Source organism: Protomyctophum parallelum (genome assembly GCF_964188405.1).
Source record: "Protomyctophum parallelum genome assembly, chromosome: 7".
In the NCBI taxonomy this organism is placed as follows: Eukaryota; Metazoa; Chordata; class Actinopteri; order Myctophiformes; family Myctophidae; genus Protomyctophum; species Protomyctophum parallelum.
This window is the reverse complement of record NC_139705.1, coordinates 53,720,723-53,748,548: the sequence shown is the minus strand read 5'-3', so window position 1 is coordinate 53,748,548 and position 27,826 is coordinate 53,720,723. Positions and strand designations below refer to the sequence as shown.

Here is a 27,826-nt window from a genome sequence, read left to right as displayed (position 1 = left end):
TTACTCACATACTCTATGCTCTGTAACACTGATGGAGACTCACTGAGTACATTTACTCACATACTCTATGCTCTGTAACACTGATGGAGACTCACTGAGTACATTTACTCACATACTCTATGCTCTGTAACACTGATGGAGACTCACTGAGTACATTTACTCACATACTCTATGCTCTGTAACACTGATGGAGACTCACTGAGTACATTTACTCACATACTCTATGCTCTGTAACACTGATGGAGACTCACTGAGTACATTTACTCACATACTCTATGCTCTGTAACACTGATGGAGACTCACTGAGTACATTTACTCACATACTCTATGCTCTGTAACACTGATGGAGACTCACTGAGTACATTTACTCACATACTCTATCCTCTGTAACACTGATGGAGACTCACTGAGTACATTTACTCACATACTCTATGCTCTGTAACACTGATGGAGACTCACTGAGTACATTTACTCACATACTCTATCCTCTGTAACACTGATGGAGACTCACTGAGTACATTTACTCACATACTCTATGCTCTGTAACACTGATGGAGACTCACTGAGTACATTTAGTCACATACTCTATGCTCTGTAACACTGATGGAGACTCACTGAGTACATTTACTCACATACTCTATCCTCTGTAACACTGATGGAGACTCACTGAGTACATTTACTCACATACTCTATCCTCTGTAACACTGATGGAGACTCACTGAGTAAATGTACTCACATACTCTATGCTCTGTAACACTGATGGAGACTCACTGAGTACATTTACTCACATACTCTATCCTCTGTAACACTGATGGAGACTCACTGAGTACATTTACTCACATACTCTATGCTCTGTAACACTGATGGAGACTCACTGAGTACATTTACTCACATACTCTATGCTCTGTAACACTGATGGAGACTCACTGAGTAAATGTACTCACATACTCTATGCTCTGTAACACTGATGGAGACTCACTGAGTAAATTTACTCACATACTCTATCCTCTGTAACACTGATGGAGACTCACTGAGTACATTTACTCACATACTCTATGCTCTGTAACACTGATGGAGACTCACTGAGTACATTTACTCACATACTCTATCCTCTGTAACACTGATGGAGACTCACTGAGTACATTTACTCACATACTCTATGCTCTGTAACACTGATGGAGACTCACTGAGTACATTTACTCACATACTCTATCCTCTGTAACACTGATGGAGACTCACTGAGTACATTTACTCACATACTCTATGCTCTGTAACACTGATGGAGACTCACTGAGTACATTTACTCACATACTCTATGCTCTGTAACCCTGATGGAGACTCACTGAGTACATTTACTCACATACTCTATGCTCTGTAACACTGATGGAGACTCACTGAGTACATTTACTCACATACTCTATGCTCTGTAACACTGATGGAGACTCACTGAGTACATTTACTCACATACTCTATGCTCTGTAACACTGATGGAGACTCACTGAGTACATTTACTCACATACTCTATCCTCTGTAACACTGATGGAGACTCACTGAGTACATTTACTCACATACTCTATGCTCTGTAACACTGATGGAGACTCACTGAGTACATTTACTCACATACTCTATCCTCTGTAACACTGATGGAGACTCACTGAGTACATTTACTCACATACTCTATGCTCTGTAACACTGATGGAGACTCACTGAGTACATTTACTCACATACTCTATGCTCTGTAACCCTGATGGAGACTCACTGAGTACATTTACTCACATACTCTATGCTCTGTAACACTGATGGAGACTCACTGAGTACATTTACTCACATACTCTATGCTCTGTAACACTGATGGAGACTCACTGAGTACATTTACTCACATACTCTATGCTCTGTAACACTGATGGAGACTCACTGAGTACATTTACTCACATACTCTATCCTCTGTAACACTGATGGAGACTCTCTGAGTACATTTACTCACATACTCTATGCTCTGTAACACTGCTGGAGACTCACTGAGTACATTTACTCACATACTCTATGCTCTGTAACACTGATGGAGACTCTCTGAGTACATTTACTCACATACTCTATGCTCTGTAACACTGATGGAGACTCACTGAGTACATTTACTCACATACTCTATGCTCTGTAACACTGATGGAGACTCACTGAGTACATTTACTCACATACTCTATGCTCTGTAACACTGATGGAGACTCACTGAGTACATTTACTCACATACTCTATCTTCTGTAACATGCATTAACCGTTTAAGCACAGTTTACTACTTTGTTTCTTCCAAAACTGCAGATCTACAAGCTCACAATGTGCTGCAATGCACCATGCTATGATCTTGTAGATCTGCTATTTGTGAAAGATTTTGACAGAAAGTGAAATAGTACATAATGAGTACTGTATGTTTTTATCACAATACTGTTGTACTTTTACAGGCCTGTATTCTGTAGCAGAGTATTTCTACATGGTGGTTATACTTACAGGTCATTGTGGATAAGAGTATAAACGTCTAATATTGTAACTTTTACTTTAACTCCAGTACAAATGTGAGTACTTCTTCCTCCACTGGTCCTGCTAGCATTACATTAAAGGGACACTTCACCCCTTTTGTTACTAGATCTTATTGTAATGATGTTCGGGAGACTAGAAACACCGTCCTGGGGTTTCTATGTGGTACTAATGATGAGTTTTTACTAGATATTTTAGTATTTCATAATGATGATGTCATGGACACTGAGCTCACTACCTTCCTGCACTACAATTCCCATAATGCTTTGGTGCACTGCTCCTCCTTGTGGATAGGGGGAGGTGCTGTCTTACTGAGACAACATGTAGTCCAGGAAGGGAGTGAGCCCAGTGTCCATGACATCACGGACACTTTGAAATACTAAAATATCTAAAAATACATTTTATTAATTATTACCCACATAACCCCCCCACCCAGGAAAATGTTTCTTGTCTCCCAAAAATAATTCAAATAAAGATCTGGTTATATGGTAATAAAATAAGGTGAAGTGTCCCTTTAACTCATTTACCTCAAACACTGCCATCTAGTGGTTGAAAATTAACTCACAGATCGCCAGCCGTTCACTTCAACATTAGAGCATCTTAATTTGAAAAGCGGTTTTAGCAGGAAACTGAGAGACAGGAAGTGAAAAACCGCTATGTAAGATGTCCCGCAAATGTTTTTTTATTTAATACCAAACGAGTCACCCATTTACCAACAACCCCCTCTCCCTAAAGTAACCTATGGAAATTATGCTTAAATGGTTAAACCTAACCTTATTCCTAACCTTAACCTCAGTAAAACTATGTCTAAACCTAACTTTATTCCTAACCTTAACCTCAGTAAAACTATGTCTAAACCTAACCTTATTCCTAACCTTAACCTCAGTAAAACTATGTCTAAACCTAACCTTATTCCTAACCTTAACCTCAGTAAAACTATGTCTAAACCTAACTTTATTCCTAACCTTAACCTCAGTAAAACTATGTCTAAACCTAACCTTATTCCTAACCTTAACCTCAGTAAAACTATGTCTAAACCTAACCTTATTCCTAACCTTAACCTCAGTAAAACTATGTCTAAACCTAACCTTATTCCTAAACCTTAACCTCAGTAAAACTATGTCTAAACCTAACCTTATTCCTAACCTTAACCTCAGTAAAACTATGTCTAAACCTAACTTTATTCCTAACCTTAACCTCAGTAAAACTATGTCTAAACCTAACCTTAACCTCAGTAAAACTATGTCTAAACCTAACCTTATTCCTAACCTTAACCTCAGTAAAACTATATCTAAACCTAACCTTATTCCTAACCTTAACCTCAGTAAAACTATGTCTAAACCTAACCTTATAACCTCAGTAAAACTATGTCTAAACCTAACCTTATTCCTAACCATAACCTCAGTAAAACTATGTCTAAACCTGACCTTATTCCTAACCTTAACCTCAGTAAAACTATGTCTAAACCTAACGTTAACCTCAGTAAAACTATGTCTAAACCTAACCTTATTCCTAACCTTAACCTCAGTAAAACTATGTCTAAACCTAACCTTAACCTCTGTAAAACTATGTGTAAACCTAACCTTATTCCTAACCTTAAAGGCGCAGTGAAATGAAAAAGACGTTTTTCACACTTTTAGACCATATCCGTGGTCATCATAATATGATGAGAATTTTCAAAAAAAATTGGCATCCATTGTTAGGTATGCCCATATTATGGGCATACCTAACAATGGATGCCAATTTGTTTTGAAAATTCTCATTTCTGTGTGTTTTTATATCAAAGGTCCATACAAACGATTGTATTATTTATTTATTAAAATGAAAACGTGCTGCGTGATGACGTGTAGAGATACACATCGATAAAAGCCAATAACAATGAAGCTCACCTGTTTAATTCCCCATATTTGCGCCTCCGTCCAACACAGCTGCTACTGATTACAGAATACTCCGTTTTTATTTCCATTCCAGATAACATCCAGACAGTGTATTACTCTGTTTCAACTCAATCATCACGCTAAAATATGTACCTGAAAACATTATAGGGTAGAAATAAGCCACATAACAGTAAACTGGTACAGCTGGCCGACCATCTGATTTATAAACAAACACATACCACGCTGTTGCGCATAGCATAGCCACCGTCCCTAGCTACCGTCCCATGGCCTGAAGGGATGTGACGCTCTGATTGGTTCATAAACTTCAGACCGGTGTTTCATGTTGAAACACCATTTTCATGTTGTTCACCATTTCTGTTTCACTACACCTTTAACCTCAGTAAAACTATGTCTAAACCTAATCTTATTCCTAACCTTAACCTCAGTAAAACTATGTCTAAACCTAACCTTATTCCTAACCTTAACATTCTGAACGGGAACCCATTTTGGTGTTAGCATCATGTTATGCTATTAGCTTTTGAAAAATAGCAGATCTACAAGCTCGTAGCGCGCCACCGAGTGGCGCGCTACGAGCTCAGTAAAACTATGTCTAAACCTAACCTTATTCCTAACCTTAACCTCAGTAAAACTATGTCTAAACCTAACCTTTTTCCTAACCTTAACCTCAGTAAAACTATGTCTAAACCTAACCTTAACCTCAGTAAAACTATGTCTAAACCTAACCTTATTCCTAATCTTAACCTCAGTAAAACTGTCTAAACCTAACCTTAACCTCAGTAAAACTATGTCTAAACCTAACCTTATTCCTAAACCTTAACCTCAGTAAAACTATGTCTAAACCTAACCTTATTCCTAAACCTTAACCTCAGTAAAACTATGTCTAAACCTAACCTTATTCCTAACCTTAACCTCAGTAAAACTATGTGTAAACCTAACCTTATTCCTAACCTTAACCTCAGTAAAACTGTCTAAACCTAACCTTAACCTCAGTAAAACTATGTCTAAACCTAACCTTATTCCTAACCTTAACCTCAGTAAAACTATGTCTAAACCTAACCTTATTACTAACCTTAACCTCAGTAAAACTGTCTAAACCTAACCTTATTCCTAACCTTAACCTCAGTAAAACTATGTCTAAACCTAACCTTATTCCTAACCTTAACCTCAGTAAAACAAATAAAGAATAGAAGAACCACGGCACAGAGCGGTCGAGGGGCGTACCTGTACCGTACCGTACCACACTGCACCCGTACCGTACCGTACCGTACCATACCGTACTGTACCGTACTGTACTGTACCGTACTGTACCGTACCATACCGTACCGTACCGTACCGTACCGTACCCGTACCGTACCGTACTGTACCGTACTGTACCGTACCATACCGTACCGTACCGTACCGTACCGTACTGTACTGTACCGTACCGTACCATACCGTACCATACCGTACCGTACCGTACCGTACCGTACTGTACCGTACCCGTACCGTACCATACCGTACCGTACCATAACGTACTGTACCGTACTGTACTGTACCGTACTGTACCGTACCATACCGTACCGTACCGTACCGTACCGTACCGTACCCGTACCGTACCATACCTAGGGATGGAGCTTGATAACCGATACCCGAAACAATCCGATAACAAGCTTATTGAGTACCCGGTATCAATAAGCTTTGGGCTTATCCAGTAAATGTTATCGACCTCAGTAAAACTATGTCTAAACCAGGGGGGCAGTCAGCCAGATATTTCGTGAAGCCTCATTTGAAATCGGTAGTTCATATAATGGCCTGTTGTGGCGCTGGACTGGACCCAAAAAGCCCCATAGCTCCATAGAGGCCCATGTATTTTGGCCCAACTTCACCTAGACTGTATTACCTTAATAAACATGGTCATGAATACTTTCTTCTTCCAGTCACTAGTTTAAAGTCTCATTTCTAATGTCATAATATTCTTTTTGGAAAATTATGGTCCCATTAATTAAAAAAATGACCATAAAGTCGCGTATGTTCTGAGGGGCGTGGCTACCGTTACAGTCTATGATCGGGATTCCCCTCCCACTCAAGAGTCTTCTCCTCCCACTCGAGTCAAAATAAAAACCAACAGAGAAGAAGGGGGGAAGTCCCGCCTCGTTGTCTGGGCAGCCAATGACCAGCTGGTACAAAACGGAGCCAGCCAATGGCCAGCTGGTACCAAAAGATGGCGACTTACATCAGGAATTAGCATATCATTACAGGCTTCATTTTACGTTCATGTTAGACCCGGGGAACGCTTTGTCCATATTTTTTACAGTCTATGGTCTAAACCTAACCTTATTCCTAACCTTAACCTCAGTAAAACTATGTCTAAACCTAACCTTATTCCTAACCTTAACCTCAGTAAAACTATGTCTAAACCTAACCTTATTCCAAAACCTTAACCTCAGTAAAACTATGTCTAAACCTAACCTTATTCCTAACCTTAACCTCAGTAAAACTATGTCTAAACCTAACCTTATTCCTAACCTTAACCTCAGTAAAACTATGTCTAAACCTAACCTTAACCTCAGTAAAACTATGTCTAAACCTAACCTTTTTCCTAACCTTAACCTCAGTAAAACTATGTCTAAACCTAACCTTATTCCTAACCTTAACCTCAGTAAAACTACGTGTAAACCTAACCTTATTCCTAACCTTAACCTCAGTAAAACTATGTCTAAACCTAACCTTATTCCTAACCTCAGTAAAACTGTCTAAACCTAACCTTAACCTCAGTAAAACTATGTCTAAACCTAACCTTATTCCTAAACCTTAACCTCAGTAAAACTATGTCTAAACCTAACCTTATTCCTAACCTTAACCTCAGTAAAACTATGTGTAAACCTAACCTTATTCCTAACCTTAACCTCAGTAAAACTATGTCTAAACCTAACCTTATTCCTAACCTTAACCTCAGTAAAACTATGTCTAAACCTAACCTTATTCCAAAACCTTAACCTCAGTAAAACTATGTCTAAACCTAACCTTATTCCTAACCTTAACCTCAGTAAAACTATGTCTAAACCTAACCTTAACCTCAGTAAAACTATGTCTAAACCTAACCTTTTTCCTAACCTTAACCTCAGTAAAACTATGTCTAAACCTAACCTTATTCCTAACCTTAACCTCAGTAAAACTACGTGTAAACCTAACCTTATTCCTAACCTTAACCTCAGTAAAACTATGTCTAAACCTAACCTTATTCCTAACCTCAGTAAAACTGTCTAAACCTAACCTTAACCTCAGTAAAACTATGTCTAAACCTAACCTTATTCCTAAACCTTAACCTCAGTAAAACTATGTCTAAACCTAACCTTATTCCTAACCTTAACCTCAGTAAAACTATGTGTAAACCTAACCTTATTCCTAACCTTAACCTCAGTAAAACTATGTCTAAACCTAACCTTATTCCTAACCTTAACCTCAGTAAAACTATGTCTAAACCTAACCTTATTCCAAAACCTTAACCTCAGTAAAACTATGTCTAAACCTAACCTTATTCCTAACCTTAACCTCAGTAAAACTATGTCTAAACCTAACCTTAACCTCAGTAAAACTATGTCTAAACCTAACCTTTTTCCTAACCTTAACCTCAGTAAAACTATGTCTAAACCTAACCTTATTCCTAACCTTAACCTCAGTAAAACTATGTGTAAACCTAACCTTATTCCTAACCTTAACCTCAGTAAAACTATGTCTAAACCTAACCTTATTCCTAACCTTAACCTCAGTAAAACTGTCTAAACCTAACCTTAACCTCAGTAAAACTATGTCTAAACCTAACCTTATTCCTAAACCTTAACCTCAGTAAAACTATGTCTAAACCTAACCTTATTCCTAAACCTTAACCTCAGTAAAACTATGTCTAAACCTAACCTTATTCCTAACCTTAACCTCAGTAAAACTATGTGTAAACCTAACCTTATTCCTAACCTTAACCTCAGTAAAACTATGTCTAAACCTAACCTTATTCCTAACCTTAACCTCAGTAAAACTATGTCTAAACCTAACCTTATTCCAAAACCTTAACCTCAGTAAAACTATGTCTAAACCTAACCTTATTCCTAACCTTAACCTCAGTAAAACTATGTCTAAACCTAACCTTAACCTCAGTAAAACTATGTCTAAACCTAACCTTTTTCCTAACCTTAACCTCAGTAAAACTATGTCTAAACCTAACCTTATTCCTAACCTTAACCTCAGTAAAACTATGTGTAAACCTAACCTTATTCCTAACCTTAACCTCAGTAAAACTATGTCTAAACCTAACCTTATTCCTAACCTTAACCTCAGTAAAACTATGTCTAAACCTAACCTTATTCCAAAACCTTAACCTCAGTAAAACTATGTCTAAACCTAACCTTATTCCTAACCTTAACCTCAGTAAAACTATGTCTAAACCTAACCTTAACCTCAGTAAAACTATGTCTAAACCTAACCTTTTTCCTAACCTTAACCTCAGTAAAACTATGTCTAAACCTAACCTTATTCCTAACCTTAACCTCAGTAAAACTATGTGTAAACCTAACCTTATTCCTAACCTTAACCTCAGTAAAACTATGTCTAAACCTAACCTTATTCCTAACCTTAACCTCAGTAAAACTGTCTAAACCTAACCTTAACCTCAGTAAAACTATGTCTAAACCTAACCTTATTCCTAAACCTTAACCTCAGTAAAACTATGTCTAAACCTAACCTTATTCCTAAACCTTAACCTCAGTAAAACTATGTCTAAACCTAACCTTATTCCTAACCTTAACCTCAGTAAAACTATGTGTAAACCTAACCTTATTCCTAACCTTAACCTCAGTAAAACTATGTCTAAACCTAACCTTATTCCTAACCTTAACCTCAGTAAAACTATGTCTAAACCTAACCTTATTCCAAAACCTTAACCTCAGTAAAACTATGTCTAAACCTAACCTTATTCCTAACCTTAACCTCAGTAAAACTATGTCTAAACCTAACCTTAACCTCAGTAAAACTATGTCTAAACCTAACCTTTTTCCTAACCTTAACCTCAGTAAAACTATGTCTAAACCTAACCTTATTCCTAACCTTAACCTCAGTAAAACTATGTGTAAACCTAACCTTATTCCTAACCTTAACCTCAGTAAAACTATGTCTAAACCTAACCTTATTCCTAACCTTAACCTCAGTAAAACTATATCTAAACCTAACCTTATTCCTAACCTTAACCTCAGTAAAACTATGTCTAAACCTAACCTTATTCCTAACCTTAACCTCAGTAAAACTGTCTAAACCTAACCTTAACCTCAGTAAAACTATGTCTAAACCTAACCTTATTCCTAAACCTTAACCTCAGTAAAACTATGTCTAAACCTAACCTTATTCCTAACCTTAACCTCAGTAAAACTATGTCTAAACCTAACCTTATTCCTAACCTTAACATCAGTAAAACTATATCTAAACCTAACCTTATTCCTAACCTTAACCTCAGTAAAACAAATAAAGAATAGAAGAACCACGGCACAGAGCGGTTGGGGGTCGTACCTGTACCGTACCGTACCACACTGCACCCGTACCGTACTGTACCGTACCGTACCGTACCGTACCCGTACCGTACCGTACCTTACTGTACCGTACTGTACCGTACCGTACCGTACCCGTACCGTACCGTACCGTACCGTACCGTACCATGGAGCTTGATAACCGATACCCGAAACAATCCGATAACAAGCTCATTGAATACCCGGTATCAATAAGCTTTGGGCTTATCCAGTACATGTTATCGATAAGCTTTGGGCTTATTGAGTATACCCGTTATCAATAATCTTTGGGCTTATCAAGCCTGTTATGGAGCATGTTACGGCCCATGACGTCATGTTTAAACAATCAAGACGAGAGGCGATCAAAAAATACATTTAATCATCCACGCTGGCACAAACATGTTGGTCTAAAAGTGTATTGATACCTGCCGTCCAGCGCTGTACAGGTGAACAACATTACGCTTTTAAAGTGACATATTAACCAGTTAGCAGTTTATTTAATATTATTATTTTTGGTAAGAAGGTCAATTGCCTTCCGTCTGTTAGAAAAGTACTGTATTTGAAGGCCCTTAGTAAAATATACTGGTTCTGTTTAGAATGTTATCGTCTCCCGTCTTTCCACAAAATAATAGAAAATGCTCGACAGTGGTATCGATAAGACCCCGGCTCGATAAGGTGATCGTTATCGATAAGAACCCGGCTCGATAAGCCTGACCGATAAGGTGATCGTTATCTATACAAATGAACGATATATATATATATATATATATATATATATATATATATATATATATATATATATAGAGAGAGAGAGAGAGAGAGAGAGAGAGAGAGAGAGAGAGAGAGAGAGAGAGAGAGAGAGAGAGAGAGAGAGAGAGAGAGAGAGAGAGAGATTTTTCGTATCATGAGAACGATGGCTTCCATTTTCGTATTGCAACTTTCCAGGAATAGAAAGTCTGCCGTTTTTATTAGCTTGTATTCCCCATCTTTGATGTCACTGGTCGTGAAGACCAATTATATGAAGGTCATTTGAAAAGTGGTGAAGTGGTCCTTTAAAAAGCTACAATAAAATCTTTAAAATAAATGAATAGGAATGTTCCTTAAAGTGTCCCGGCACTAAGGTGAGAGATGGTTAATCCTCCTTAAAATGATTTTAAAGATGAGATCATGAGTTTAAATCAATGGATTAATTGTTCTGATTAAACAAAACTGCTTTGATAAACATTTTACAAGTACATGTAGTTGTTAATTGCTTTTAATCATTTATATTATGATTGGTGAAGAATAACAGATTATAGACCTGTTACTTTTATGATAAGTATCTTGTTAAAGTTGAAATGTTTTGTAAGGCCCCATACACACATTCAGAACACATGTTCTGTGTCTTGCCTGTGTTTAATGGCCGCCACAATGCAATTCCAATGGGAGTCACATGGTTTGACCAAATATTTGTTTGATGGGCAGAACACAGCCTGTGTTGTGTTATTGTGTAAGGGGTATTGTTCTCTGTGTTGTGTTATTGTGTAAGGGTTATTGTTCTCTGTGTTGTGTTATTGTGTAAGAGTTGATGGACAGAGAAGGTGGACCTGAGACCTATGGAGACCTATGGAGACCTAGACCTATAGAGACCTATATAAGCTCTATGGGGGGGGGGGTCTAATTGAGGGTTAAGGATAAGGCTAGGAGGACGTTTCTGGTGACCTGGTGAATATGGCAAGATGTTCATCATTAACTGAAATTGTTCTACTAGTTAGCATTTGTTTAGATAGGTTGATTAATGGGAATTCAAATTTAGCAGGTTTGGTACTGGGGAAACCCTTCTCTTCCAAAGAATAGGTTAATTTGTCCTTATGTACACTTTGATTGTAGTTTCTGTTTCATGCGATGATTTTTATTTTCTGTTTAATATAATCAAACAATCAATCAATTATGCAAAAATATTGTTAAGGGCAGTAAAAACTGTTAATTGGTAAATAACGAGAAGCAAATTAATATGAGTTGATTTCTCTCCCTTCTTTTTTTGATTACTTTCTGTAAAACTTAACTCTTAAAAAAATGAATCAATAAAAGGCGTGCAAATGTCCTCCAGGTTGTTCCTCACAGTTTCTTCTTATGTAGAGTGAAATATTGTTCCTGGTGTTCTAAAATTATAAATAATATAAATATTATAGTAATCTATATAATAACAAAAAAAAACATGGCATGGATGCACCTGGGACGTATCCTCAGTGATGTATCCTGAGGTCTAAATAATATAGCGCCCGCCGACCTTATCCAAGGCGCTTTACATAGAATGTGCGCACACACACACACACACACACACACACACACACACACACACACACACACACACACACACACACACACACACACACACACACACACACACACACACACACACACACACACTTACATAGATTGTGCATTACATTCACCCATTCACACACCGATGGCGGAGGAAACCACGCAAGGCACCAACCAGCACATCAGGAGCAATCAGGGGTTCAGAGTCTTGCTCAAGGTCACTTTGACTCTAACTCTGGGGGAGCCCACAGGGATTACAATTTAAGCATTTATCAGACGCTCTTAATCCAGAGCGATTTACATTAAGCAAGAACAAAAAGCATGGCAATACATCACATACATGAAAAGTAGTTATCATGAAACATGCGTAAGCTAAGAACGTAACAGTGGAATATCTATATAATGAAACTATACATATATACTATACTATGCTATACATATACTATGAAGTGCTATGACTACATACAATGCCATTCTAGTGCTGTCTACATAGCATGCTATAAATCTGTATCAAATGCTAATCTACAAAAAGTGCTATCTAAGCGATAGTGGTTTTTATCATGAACAATTATCTTCATATAAATAAGTTGAAAAGTGGTAAAGTGGTCCTTTAAGGAACTGCTATAGTAAAGTCTTGCTCACTAAACAACACACACACACACACACACACACACACACACACGTGTAGGCCTATATATATATATATAACAAATATGGGCATATGCCGGAATCACGTCAATTTGGAGCCAGAGGGGTAAATAATGAGACCAGATGCAAGTCTCTAATCATTTATATACATTGAAATAGGAAAAAAACTAAAGTAAAACATTACGCACAAACATACAGCATGACAGTAAACAACAAATGAAATAGGTATACCTTGATATCAATAGATTAATCTTAGGTTTTTAAACCTCAGGGGCTTTTTTAAATCTGTGGGTGCACCCAACTACACTGACTGATTGACACCTTGTGCAACTGTTGCAGTATTGAAACCAGTACAGTTTAGTATTAAATGCATTTCAAAATAAATTCCTCAATTAGGATTTGAATCCAAATATAAGCATACTACAATAACCAGGACAATAAATACAAACACATCAATTGACAATAAACCCTTACACCACTAAGTGGTGTCAAGGATATGTGGGATACCTGAGTTGTATATTTAAGGACATCATAAACAAAGCCTGTTCCACTGACATTTGACCAGCTGTGACTTGTCTCTCATTGGCATGTGTTAGGACCCACCCCTGGGGGGGGGGGGTAATAATGTACTTAAACTGAAGTCTGACTAAGATGTGTTGAGTCAGTGTGTGGTGTTCCATTGTAACGCTACATGGCTACTTCGTATTCGAATACAATCTATTCCAATACTCTGAAACTCTGAATTGTGTCTGTCTCGATTATTGTGTTCAACTGTGTTATATGTGCACACCGACAGATTGCCTTAACAGTGGCTATATGAAATAGCCCCAAAGACACAAAGTGCCTACACCTTAGTGTACTGCACTGTTGGCACTGTCCTGGCACCCAGACAAACCAGTGTATGTGTGACAATTTCCTTCCACACTGGGGGGAACAAGGCTACGGGGCTGGGTCTGTCCCAAGGACAATTCAACACGGTCTGGGTTCCTCCAATCACGGGCAGCTCGCCATCCTTGGACCGACCAGGCTAATAAATGTTGTGTTTCTGTTTCTTAGATGTTTTTAGTGTGATGTTTCTTCTGGTTTTATTTTCTCATTGTAGCACTTTGAGATTCTAACAAATGGAAAGTGTGTTAGACATAAAACCGATTATTATTAACTTGCTTTTCTCCTCCTTCACAACTATAACAAGTTGTTATTTGATGCCAATAGAACTCAACCACAGTGGTTTTACTGTGAGACTATAGTGACCCCTACTGGTACTGAGACAGACACACACATGATCAAACAGGCTGGGCACAAACAATGCAATGGCTGCCCCAGTGAATCCACAATGGTTTCTACAAATAAACAACACCCACTCATCAAAAACAAAAGGAACTTCCCATTATCTGTTACTCTTACATTAACTTATATAAGAAGTGGTGCGTTACCTTGCTTCGCTGTGGTTTGTATTCATAAAACTTCTAGAATCACACTTTTCCTCTCTCTGGTCTCTGGTCTCTGGTCTGTGGTCTGTGGTCTGTGGTCTGTGGTCTGTGGTCTGTGGTCTGTGGTCTCTCCTCTCTCTGGTCTGTGGTCTGTGGTCTGTGGTCTCTCCTCTCTCTGGTCTGTGGTCTGTGGTCTCTCCTCTCTCTGGTCTGTGGTCTGTGGTCTGTGGTCTCTCCTCTCTCTGGTCTGTGGTCTGTGGTCTGTGGTCTGTGGTCTCTCCTCTCTCTGTTCTGTGGTCTGTGGTCTCTCCTCTCTCTGGTCTGTGGTCTCTCCTCTCTCTGTTCTGTGGTCTGTGGTCTCTCCTCTCTCTGGTCTGTGGTCTCTCCTCTCTCTGTTCTGTGGTCTGTGGTCTCTCCTCTCTCTGGTCTGTGGTCTCTCCTCTCTCTGGTCTGTGGTCTGTGGTCTCTCCTCTCTCTGGTCTGTGCTCTGTGGCTTTTTCCTGCTTCTAACCTCAACAGCTGAACTGACTCAGTTCAATTGGGCTTGATTAGCCTGCCCCACTAGGGCAGGGAGGCGGCCCGCGGGCAGAGCGCCCCCTTGTGGCCCCTGGAGGCCCCAGATATAAATGGCATTACATGGGGGTCAGTACGTACAGTAGCCTATGCATGTCAAACTGGGCATCCTTTTCAAATGGGGTCTTGACCTGAAAATGTATGTTCAGGTTAAGACCTCGACGTCGTGCGTGCGGACTCGGCCCCCAGCCTGGTACGCTAGTCAAAATATGGCCCTTGAGGAAAGCTAATTGGGGAACCCTGCACTATAGGGTGATTAGTGCACGAGGCTGACTGTAGCCTGGCCCACTAGGGTGATTAGTGCACGAGGCATTTCCTGTCTGTCCCTCCATCAAAAATATATAATAAAGGCGAAAGCCACAAAAAAAAAGAAGTGCCTCTTAATACATATGATAACCTCTCCATTGGCAGTGTCGACATGAGTTTTTCATACCATAATTCTATGTCAGGGGGATCCTCATCTAAACATTTTTGTAGAATTGTAAGCCGTGCGGCATGTATTAGAGGGCTATTCGTAACATGTATCTATACCTTAAGTCATAATCAGAGTCTCTAAGCCCAGTACCACGTTCACTGGGTTTAACGGTATCCTGATGTCAAAAACTTTGAACACTTAACCAAAATGTTTTAATTTTACGGCATGACCACATCAGATGGCTACATGTATCAGCACTGTTTTCACATTTAAAGCACTGCCCAGAACATGTTGGATCATATTTACTGCGTATATCTGGAGTTACATGTAACCTGTGAATGATCTTACTGTACTGTGTCTCATGAGTTCTGTTAGAGCATGTCATTTGTTTTGCCTTTTAACAAGATTATTTTCCACTTTTTATCATCAATTTGGCATCCAGAATCCTCTGCCCATAAAGTTTTACTACTTATATTTGGGCTTTTAACCCATTTTGGCCCGGGGACCCATTTTGGTGTTAGCATCATGTCGTGCTTTAGCTATTGAAAAACAGCAGATCTACAAGCTCATAGCGCACCACCGAGTGGCGCGCTACGAGCTTGTAGGTCTGCTATTTCTTTTTAATCGAAGAACGACTGACATTTTTAGAATCTGATCTCATTCTGACCAGGAACCCCTTTTGGTGTTTTAAAGCATTATGTTATACTTTAGCTATTGAAAAATAGCAGATATATGATTGATTGATTGATTGATTGATTGATTGATTGATTGATTGATTGATTGTTTATTTATTTTCGTGTCGTGCACACCTTGTGCCCAGCCCTCATGGGTTTATAAGACACCATTTCACATTTGCAATGACAGCATGTTTTACATTACATAATGTATGCATTTTACAGCATGTTTACATTACATAATTCATTATATTACACCTCAGATGTATACAGAGTACTCTGTCTTCTTTCCCAAGCTTGACAAATAAAATCTGCTACAACGAAAGTCCCTTTGGCAAAACATATCTCCATTTTGACATAGTCATTTAAATCTAGGAAATCCCCACATATAGAAGACATCTTATTAACCAAAATGTCCCTTAAGTCATCGTATTTAGAGCAGTAAAACAAAAAGTGAACTTCGTTTTCAATTTAATCTAGATCACATATATATGATCATATGATCATATTGTGGTGACCTGTTTGGTCACAGATTTACCAACCTGACCTGGCCTGGTGGAGACCTGTGCCCCGAGGTTATAGCGCCACCAGGAGGCCACAACCTGACCTGGCCTGGTGGAGACCTGTGCCCCGAGGTTATAGCGCCACCAGGAGGCCACAACCTGACCTGGCCTGGTGGAGACCCTGTGCCCCGAGGTTATAGCGCCACCAGGAGGCCACCACCTGACCTGGCCTGGTGGAGACCTGTGCCCCGAGGTTATAGCGCCACCAGGAGGCCACAACCTGACCTGGCCTGGTGGAGACCCTGTGCCCCGAGGGGCACTTTATCTAGTTTGGTATATGAACTATAATATATGTTTGGTAATGTCCACATTATACACTAGTACTCTTGGAAGAGTGTGAAGAGGATCTTAACAGTATAAAGATAAACCATTATGGTGATTGTTATGCAGATATCCAGGCAGCTCGAACATCGCATCGTATTGGACTGAAGAACATTTCCTTCTACTGTATACTGACTTGAGATTCTCGTCTAATTGGCAATCAGTGCGATCGTTACATGCCTGCACCATAGCAGACCCCCCCCCCCCCAAATCCCCCCATAGGAGAACCCCGCACCCCCCCGCCCCCCCCTGCACCCCCGTCCCCCCATAGGAGACCCCACGTGACAACATGCAAATGATGATGGAAAAGGAAAGTGGCAATAAAAAAAGCAGCATTAGACCTACAAACTGGCATTATACATATATTATTATACATACATATAAACTATACATATTTACTACTATGCTATACATATGTACTATGGCGTGCTATGACTATATACAATACAATTATAGTGCTGTCTACATAACATGCTATAAGTCTGTGTCAAATGCTATCTAAGTCTACAGAAATGCTATCTAAGGGGTTAGGGTAAGTGCTATGGGCCATGATGGAGTCTGAAAAGGTGGGTTTTCAGGCTACGGCGGAATATTGGGAGTGATGCTGCGGTTCTGACTGCAATGGGAAGTGCATTCCACAGTTTTGGAGCCAGAAGGGAGAAGAGTTTGGGACGTGTGGTTCCTCACAGGGCAGAGGGTGTGTGTGTGCTATTCTTAATTGTCCAGTCCTGCACTGCTCCTTGTAGGGCAGTGTATGCGTGACAATTTCCTTCCACACTGGGGGGAACAAGGCTACGGGGCTGGGTCTGTCCCAAGGACAATTCAACACCTTCTGGGTTCCTCCAATCACGGGCAGCTCGCCATCCTTGGACCGACTAGAGTCGAAGCTAATAAATGTTGTGTTTCTGTTTCTTAGATGTTTTTAGTGTGATGTTTCTTCTGGTTTCATTTTCTCATTGTAGCACTTTGAGATTCTAACAAATGTAAAGTGTGTTATACATAAAACCCATTATTATTAACTTGCTTTTCTCCTCCTTCACAACTGTAATAAATGTGGGTTTTCTATAGTACGTAAATGTCAGCCCTGGAAGCACCGCAGACAACAAGGTACAAATAGCAACCTTTATTATAATGCTTGGAATATACATGGAATACATGGAATAGTATACAAAATATAAGAATCAATACAGTAACACATTAAACCCCCCATTAAAACCAAGTAGCTATATAAACTGTATAAATACAATGTCTCTTAAATAATCCGTGTATTCACAATACAATGTCTCTTACATAATCATGCACATAGCCTACAATACACAATACATTTCTCTGGGTACTTAACTCGCCATGTGGCGGACCCTCCCCCGGGGTCTTTGCTTGTGACGCCGTCCAACTCCCCGGGGAGATGCGTGTCGGACGTCGTGACTTGGACAAGTTAACGTTCAGTCCGTTGCAGATTGTATGGAGGAGCAAAGTGAGCGCACACTCTCTAAAAGCCCCTCTGTCTAAACTACAGGAGACCGCAGGTGTAGTCTCCCCTCCTGCTACGATATGACAGCTAGCTCCCCCTCACTACCTGTCTTCACCGTCGGCAAGACTATACCACTTGCGAACGGCCCCTCCCGTACCCAGAGTGCCGCTTCACTAGACGTGGGCTCCAACAACACACAGCCGTCTAAGTGTCACTTTTATACTGGCGTCCTCTCGTCGCCACCTGATTCAATGCCCGCAATCAGTGTCATTAGTTTACCACACCCGCCTGTGTGGCGTCATCAATGAGTCCGTGTTCGCATGCACATCACACTTCTCCCCTTCTTGAAGAAAGGGACTCGTCCCCGAGTCTATAAGGACATATCGTAGTCTCGTGACCAGACTGCCGGTCTCCGCTGACGAGGTGGACGTCCTCCCCTTAGCGTTGGCACCCCTATGGAGTCTTGTTGCCACCGCTCAGGACGGGACGCTGACAGATCCAAGGGCTGGGTCGATTCCGCTGCTGCGGGGCCTTCTGGCCCGTTGCCCTTCTGTGGCCCAGCTGGTGAGCTCTGCTGGCGTGCAGAACATTCCTCCGACGTCGTTGCAGCTTGGTGGCCCGATTGTCCCAGGACAGCCACAGGCCTGTTCGATGGAAGGGTTACTTCAGAGGCTGCTGAATCTACTGGTGGGCCTCCTTGTTCTCCGGTGACCTCTGGGACAGTCTCCATGTCCCGCTGCACTACCGGTGTCATCACTCCTGCTGACGGGGTCCCCTGTTGCCGCTGACCACCCTCGTTCGCCCCTGCCGGCGCTGTCCTCACCTCCGCGGGGACATCACGGCGGGCCGGACGAAGCTGGACCCAACTGGCACAACCTGGAACCTCCGATTGCTGGCGCTGTTCTGGCGGAGTAGGGCAGACCCTCTGTCCATCTCCCATGGATGTCTCATTCTCTGTTGACTCAGATGGCACTGGCAAGGAAGAAGTACAGGGTTTGAGGCGGTTGAAATGTACAACAGTTTCTGAGCCTCCCTCCACTGGCACTAGCCTGTAGAGGACATCCGTCACCCTGTCCACTACTCTATAGGGTCCTTTATATCGTCTCTGTAGTTTGGGACTCACCCCGCGCTTTTTAGCCTTATCCCTCATCCAAACTAGTTCTCCCTCAGAATAGTATTGGAATTTCGCCTTGAAATCATAGGCCACTTTCTGGTGTCCTGAGGCCCTTGCTTGATGTTTCTTAACGGCCTCTACAACAGTAGACAATGTGTCCCTCAGCCTAGCCACATAATTGTCTACTGAGGTAAAGGACTCCTGGTTGTCTATGTTTAGCATAACATCTACTGGCAAGACCATTTCTTGTCCAAACAATACCCTGTAAGGAGTAAACAGGGTGCTAGCATGCACACTGCTACGATATGCCAACATAACATATGGTAACAGTGTGTCCCAATTAGACTGATTGTCTTCCACAAAGAGGGATAGCATATCTAAAAGGGTACGGTTGAATCGCTCGATCAACCCATCTGACTCTGGGTGATAAGGTGTAGTGCGAGTTTTATGCATAATTATGCAAAAGCCTACACAGTTCTTTGAACAAGTTTGATTCAAAATTGCGTCCCTGATCTGAATGCAGACTCCGAGGGGCGCCAAACCGACACACCCATTGTTCCGTCAAAACTTTAGCGACAGTACAGGCTTCTTGATTAGGCAGTGGGAAAGCCTCTGTCCACTTTGAGAAATAGTCGCCGACAACCAATACATACTTATTCTTCCCCGGGGTCTCTGGAAGGGGACCAAGAATGTCAAGGGCTACTCGCTCGAACGGCCTCGATGACACGGATGGCTGTAAAGGGGCACACCGTGCTTTCCCCTGTGTCTTACGAGAAGCACAATCTACACAGTCTTTAACCCATGTCTTTACATCTATAAACCACCCCAGCCAGTAAAAGCGGTCTTTAACCTTTCCCTGCAGTTTTTGCACCCCCAAATGGCCCCCAGTGGAAACACTATGAAGCTGTGCTAAGACCTCAGGCACCATTGACCGAGGTAAAACCACCTGTACTTTGGATGCCGCATCAGAATTGGCAGGAGGAATCCTCACTAACCTGCCTCTCTGTACCTTAAGCTGAGCCCAAATTTGTGCATATTTCTGTAAATCAGGATCGTCTGGAATTAAGCTGTCAGCAGACAGATTTTTACAGTGAATTATTTGCTGCAACTCATTGTCTGCCATCTGTGCCAGAGAAAGCTCATCCATCTCACTAGCCACTGAGGTGTCTGGAACCTCCTGTACCACACATACTTTTAGGTTGAGCTTTACTGGCACTCCCTGAGGGGGACCCTGTTCAGGTTGCCGTTTATTTTCTAGAAAGCCTGGTAGCCTAGAGAGGGCATCAGCATTGCTGTGAAGTTTGCCAGGCCGATGGACAATAGTGTATTGGAAATTGGCAAGTTGTTCAATCCAGCGAGCCAACTGCCCCTCCAGAGCCTGAAAATTGTGTAGCCACCGTAGGGAATTGTGGTCAGTTCGCAGTACAAACTCTTTACCTAGCAGATAGTGTCTAAAGTGTTTAGTATAGACTACCATAGCCAAAAGCTCCTTTTTTGTAGTGGCATATTTCCGCTCTGACTTTGCAAGGGCCCTACTGGCATATGCAACCACTCGTTCCATCCCGTCCTCCTCCTGAGATATCACTGCTCCAATCCCCACATCACTTGCATCTGTGTCCAAAATAAAGGGTTTGGAGGGGTCTGGGTAAGCCAACACAGGGGCCGTAATCAAACTAGTCTTAAGCTGATCAAAAGCACATTGACAAGTTTCGCTCCACTGGAAACGCTTTCCCTTCTCTGCTAGCTTATGTAGCGGGCGAGCAATGTCTGCAAAACCCTTTACAAACCTCCTATAGTAAGATGCCAGCCCTACAAAGCTGGAAACCTCTGTCTGATTGGTAGGGACAGGCCACTCTCTGACTGCCTCCACCTTAGCTGGGTCTGGTCTCACTCCCTCAGCGGATATAACGTGCCCCAAGTAATGGACTTTAGTAGAGAATAAGTTACACTTTGATGGTTTCACTTTAAGGTTGGCCTGCTGGAGTTTTCCCAGTACCTCATCAAGACGTGTCAGATGTTCCTGAAAACTGCGCCCAAACACTATTATGTCATCCAGGTAAACTAGACATGTAGTCCACTGCAAATCAGCAAGAATTAAATCCATTAACCTCTGGAAAGTGCTAGGTGCATTACAAAGGCCAAAACTCAAAACATTAAATTCAAACAAGCCCTGTCGGGTGGCAAAGGCAGTCTTATGGCGACTCTCTGGCTCTACTTCAACCTGCCAATAGCCACTAGCCAAGTCTAAGGTGGAAAACCACCGAGCGTGTGACAGGCTATCAAGGGCATCATCAATCCTAGGGAGGGGATATGCATCTTTTTTTGTAACCTCATTGAGTTTCCTATAGTCAACACAAAACCGGAGCCCACCTCCCTTCTTTTTTACAAGCATAACTGGGGCTGCCCATGGACTGCAGGAAGGACGGATTATCCCATTAGCCAACATTTGTGTCAGATTATTAGTTACTTCTTGTTGTAAGTGAAGGGGGACCCGTCGAGGATGCAACTTAATGGGTTGTGCATTCCCTGTGTCAATTTTATGTGATGTTAAATGTGTTCTGCCCAAATCTGCATCACCCCGACTGAACACGTCCCGGTACTTGTGAAATGACTGCCTAATTGCCCTCACCTCATCTGGAGCGAGACCCTTCTCTCCTACCCCAAAGTGGTCCACAAGTGTGTCAACTGTCCACGGTGGCAATAAGGTTCCTCCCTCCCCGTCCTCACACTGCTCCATTGACTCCTCACCTACTTCAATATCAGTAAACAGTGTGCCTATCTTCATGCCGCTCTTAAGTGGTAGGCCCTCATTAGTTACATTAATAACTCTCACTGGTAGTCTACCCTGCTGGACACTGCAAACCACTCTGGCCACCAAAATGTCACTCTGTTTACAAATTGAGGTGGACGGTTCCAACATCCCTTCTGCATAATCTCCCCACCCACTCCGTACCTGACCCCAGACAATGGCTTCACTGCGGGGGGGTACTACTGTATCCGTGTGAACAACAACTATTTGGGGTTCTAATGAGGGATTAAGATCAACCAAGGGGAGCCGTTTGCCCAAAATCTGACATTGTTTCTTCCCCAGATCGACAACAGCTCCATACATACATACAGAAAATCAAAACCAAGTAAAACTTCTGTGGAGGGAATATCAGAGACCAAAAACTCAGCAACCAGTGCAAGCGAATCAAATTGACATACTGTCTGCCAGGAGCCCAAAATATGCATTCCACCCCCATTAGCTGCTGTAGCTTTGCCAATATAATTTACTAGGTCACTTCCACCTTTAGTAATAGACAACCACAGTTGTTTCGGAATAATAGAGCGTGAGGCTCCAGTATCGACCAGTACATGACAGTCAAGGCCACCTATTTTAGCTTTAAGATATCCAGAGTTACCCTTTAAGATAGCAGACGCCACAGTGGACATAGAATGAGGAGCAGGGATTTGAGTTTTAGTGTTCGCTCCCACTAGGTTCCCTATAAAATAAGGACAGTCACGGCGTGAGTGACGCTTGCACCCACACTCCCAGCATTCCTTGCTCTGGTCTGCCTCCAGTTTAGGCGGAGGAATAGGGACTGGGTATAAGAGAGGGGCAGATTCTTGTTCTATGTGCGAAGAAGCAGATTCACTTGGGAGGCTCATTGCCTGTACAGTTGATTGCAAAGACTTAACCTCCTGCCTAATGCCTTCTACAACACCAAGTAAAGAGTCAATCTGCTCATTACTGGCAGATATTTCAACAACCCCACACACCTTATCAGTCATTGGGGCCCCTCCCTCTAAACTCCTAATGAGCTCAAGCTCTGCAGCCAGGTTAATTGCGTCCTCCAATGTTGCTGTCTTGGCACTGCGAAGGTTGATACGCAAATCTCCATTTCCCACATGTGCAATAAAATGGTCTTTTGCCAATACATCCTGGGTATTAAGATCTATTGTAGGGTATGCTTTAGTAACCAACCGCCGCAGTGCAATGCCAAATTCTCTTAAAGTCTCATTATGCAACCTCCTACGTGATGAGAAGCTGGCTCTGTTCCAGTCATCACTATCACAAGGATCTAGACATCTCCCCATTGCAGTCTTTAGTGAGGCATAATTAGCTTTAGCTGCTACAGACAACCCGCTATACACCTCCCGAGCTCGACCAGACAAAAGTAGACTCATAAACTTCAATCTCAGAGATTCATCCCAATTATTAACGTCAGCTGCCATTTCGAACTGTTCAGCCCAATCAGCCCATTCCCGTCCCGTGCCCGTGAATGTTTCTGGCATAAAGACTGGCCGTGGAGTTGCAGATAAATTGTTACTGTGGCCACCACTGTTGTTACTGGGGCTCGCTCCATGATCAGAGACTGACATTTTTATAGATCCCACCACTGCCACCAGTGTAATAAATGTGGGTTTTCTATAGTACGTAAATGTCAGCCCTGGAAGCACCGCAGACAACAAGGTACAAATAGCAACCTTTATTATAATGCTTGGAATATACATGGAATACATGGAATAGTATACAAAATATAAGAATCAATACAGTAACACATTAAACCCCCCATTAAAACCAAGTAGCTATATAAACTGTATAAATACAATGTCTCTTAAATAATCTGTGTATTCACAATACAATGTCTCTTACATAATCATGCACATAGCCTACAATACACAATACATTTCTCTGGGTACTTAACTCGCCATGTGGCGGACCCTCCCCCGGGGTCTTTGCTTGTGACGCCGTCCAACTCCCCGGGGAGATGCGTGTCGGACGTCGTGACTTGGACAAGTTAACGTTCAGTCCGTTGCAGATTGTATGGAGGAGCAAAGTGAGCGCACACTCTCTAAAAGCCCCTCTGTCTAAACTACAGGAGACCGCAGGTGTAGTCTCCCCTCCTGCTACGATATGACAGCTAGCTCCCCCTCACTACTAGCCCTCCAAGCAGAACCCAAATGCTACTGAAGTTTCTGACATTTGTTCGACCCAGTGCATTGGGTCCTGTTCCACGTCGTCCATGCCACCTGATTAAAACATTTACTGGCTCATGTTTACATGTAAAAACGCCTCCCCGCGCTCTTTGACGATATTCTTCAGTATGAGGCTTTCTGAATATGTAAAGTATAAGTACACATACATACCTTTGCGAATATCTCCTGTGGCGCGGAAGCCGTTAAGTATTTTTAATATATGTTTGCCCGATTTGGAAGCTTGGATTCTTCTTTTCCTTCCTTGTTTATTGACACCTCATTGTACCGCCTATCTGGCTAGCTAGTGGCGCTATAGCTATGACACAGCAGATCAGAGGCAGGGACGTAGCCTCACAAGCCAACCGCACACCGGGAGGCGGTACAATAAACGGTAAACAAACAAGAAGAAATAAAGCGACCAAATCGGTCAAACAAAGATTAAAAATACTTAACGGCTTCCGCGCCACAGGAGATATTCGCAGCTGGATGTATAGCTACTTAAAGTTACCGAATTCAGAATAACTCAAGGAAAATAATGGCGTCACATGCCGCGGGTCCTATTTTAGAGAGAATCTCCATATCCGCATATAGGAATTTCCATACGAAAGTACAGTAGCGAGCAGGGACCCAACGTAAAACTCAACAAAATATCAGAAAAGTTTTACGTAGGGTCCCGAAAGGGGCTACCTCACTACCTGTCTTCACCGTCGGCAAGACTATACCACTTGCGAACGGCCCCTCCCGTACCCAGAGTGCCGCTTCACTAGACGTGGGCTCCAACAACACACAGCCGTCTAAGTGTCACTTTTATACTGGCGTCCTCTCGTCGCCACCTGATTCAATGCCCGCAATCAGTGTCATTAGTTTACCACACCCGCCTGTGTGGCGTCATCAATGAGTCCGTGTTCGCATGCACATCACACAACTATAACAAGTTGTTATTTGATGCAAATAGAACTCAACCACAGTGGTTTTACTGTGAGACTATAGTGACACCTACTGGTACAGAGACAGACACACACATGATCCAACAGGCTGGGCACAAACAATGCAATGGCTGCCCCAGTGAATCCACAATGGTTTCTACAAATAAACAACACCCACTCATCAAAAACAAAAGGAACTTCCCATTATGTGTTACTCTTACATTAACTTATATAATAAGTGGTGCGTTACCTTGCTTCGCTGTGGTTTGTATTCATAAAACTTCTAGAATCACACTTTTCCTCTCTCTGGTCTGTGGTATGTGCTCTGTGGTCTGTGGTCTGTGGTCTCTCCTCTCTCTGGTCTGTGCTCTGTGGTCTGTGGTCTGTGGTCTCTCCTCTCTCTGGTCTGTGGTCTGTGGTCTGTGGTCTCTCCTCTCTCTGGTCTGTGGTCTGTGGTCTGTGGTCTCTCTCTGGTCTGTGCTCTGTGGCTTTTTCCTGCTTCTAACCTCAACAGCTGAACTGACTCAGTTCAATTGGGCTTGAATAGCCTGGCCCACTAGGGCAGGGAGGCGGCCCGCGGGCAGAGCGCCCCCTTGTGGCCCCTGGAGGCCCCAGATATAAATGGCATTACATGGGGGTCAGTACGTACAGTAGCCTCCATATTAAGCTATAGTATCCACTTGTGCATTAATGTAAAAAACGGAAAAGATAATAAGTATGAAAAAGTATTTTGAAGGATTACTGTGATCATGGTAAGCTTACATAATTATCACACATACCATAATTAACCAGCAAAAAAAGAAAAACAATCAGACCTGTCTGAAGTGAGTGGTACTGTACTGTACTGTACTGTACTGTACTGTACTGTACTGTACTGTACTGTACTGTACTGTACTGTACTGTACTGTACTGTACAAGCTCTCCTCCCTGGCTGGCTGGTGTGTGTCTGTGTTAGGCTCTGCAACAGTGACAGTTGGTGGTGAACAAACGCTCTCCGAGACCCTAATATATATATTGTAAAAGCAATGTCTATTTAACTCTGAGAATGTACGGTTCCATTTGTACACTCTCAGAGTTACAGACCCATAAGGGTCCATTTGGTTCCTAACTATCATTTAGCTGCAGGGGGAGCCCTGGGGGTCCCCGGACCCCAGTTTGGGAACCACTAGGTTACACGACATACAGAACAAGGCCTTTGCCACACTTTGCCCTATAGTGAAAAACTATAAGGCACATGTAGGAAGAACAGGCAAAAGTTGTAGAAAAGTGTCAGACAGAGACCTTGGATGCAGAGAAGTCTGTTCTTTAGTCACCTTTTCACAGACCATCAAAAGTGAACGAAGGTATTTACACAGTAAACTGGCAGGTTGGCCCCTATAGGTCCTCACACCTCTGCAGTCTGACTTTGACTGACTGGCAGTGGGAAGTCTCCCTACCTATATAGGCTAAGCCCCTCCCACGGACCATAGCCCCTCCCACGGACCATAGCCCCTCCCACGGACCATAGCCCCTCCCACGGACCATAGCCCCTCCCACGGACCATAGCCCCTCCCACGGACCATAGCCCCTCCCACGGACCATAGCCCCTCCCACGGACCATAGCCCCTCCCACGGACCATACCAACCCGAAATTGATTCCACAATTTCCCCAGTTACTCAATGTCCAGAGACACCACATTTCATATGCACACATTTAAAGTGTTACATAATATTCCACACATAATCCACATAATATACACAATGATAAATCAGAGTACTCTAAACAAACCCTCATACTGTTGGTATGTTCCCCCCCACACCCCACAGCTGGTAGTTGCTCCCTACAATGGAGTCAACCAATTATCAATTACAATTACAATTTAGGCATTTAGCAGACGCTCTTAATCCAGAGCGACTTACATTAAGCAAGAACAAAAGCATGGGAATACATCACATAAAAAGCATTTATCATGAAACATGCGTAAGCTAAGAAAGTAACAGTGGAATATCTACACTCTTAGAAGTACTGGGTTAAAAAATAACCCAAATTTAACCCAGCCCCTGGTTTCGTTTTGGACCACACACACACATGGGTTAGCTTAGCCCATGTGCTGGGTTGGATCATTTCAACTCATGTGTTGGGTTGTTTATTTAACCCAATGTAGTGATTGAAATAAACCATATCACTGGGTAAATATAAACCATACACTGGGTTGTTCATTTAACCCAAGTTTGTGATTGAAATAAACCATATCGCTGGGTTAAATATAAACCATACACTGGGTTGTTCATTTAACCCAAGTTAGTGATTGAAATAAACCATATCACTGGGTTAAATATAAACCATACACTGGGTTGTTCATTTAACCCAAGTTAGTGATTGAAATAAACCATATCACTGGGTTAAATATAAACATTACACTGGGTTGTTCATTTAACCCAAGCTAGTGATTTAAATCAACCATATCGCTGGGTTAAATATAAACCATAC

General features: G+C 42.0%; 3 long non-coding RNA genes across 3 annotated transcripts in view; 1 reads left to right on the top strand and 2 right to left on the bottom strand.

The window, feature by feature from the left end:
- Positions 1 to 27,826, top strand: part of LOC310862367 — a 705,243-nt gene that overhangs the window by 477,774 nt on the left and 199,643 nt on the right. The window lies entirely within an intron of this gene.
- LOC310861101 lies at positions 2,964 to 5,393 on the bottom strand. Its single transcript, XR_014569461.1, has 3 exons — positions 5,337 to 5,393; positions 3,930 to 3,974; positions 2,964 to 3,071 (listed from the first exon to the last, which is right to left on the bottom strand). It is a non-coding gene; the product is annotated as an uncharacterized lncRNA (long non-coding RNA).
- LOC310861100 lies at positions 6,972 to 8,021 on the bottom strand. The gene is made up of 3 exons (XR_014569460.1): positions 7,925 to 8,021; positions 7,415 to 7,581; positions 6,972 to 7,071 (listed from the first exon to the last, which is right to left on the bottom strand). It is a non-coding gene; the product is annotated as an uncharacterized lncRNA (long non-coding RNA).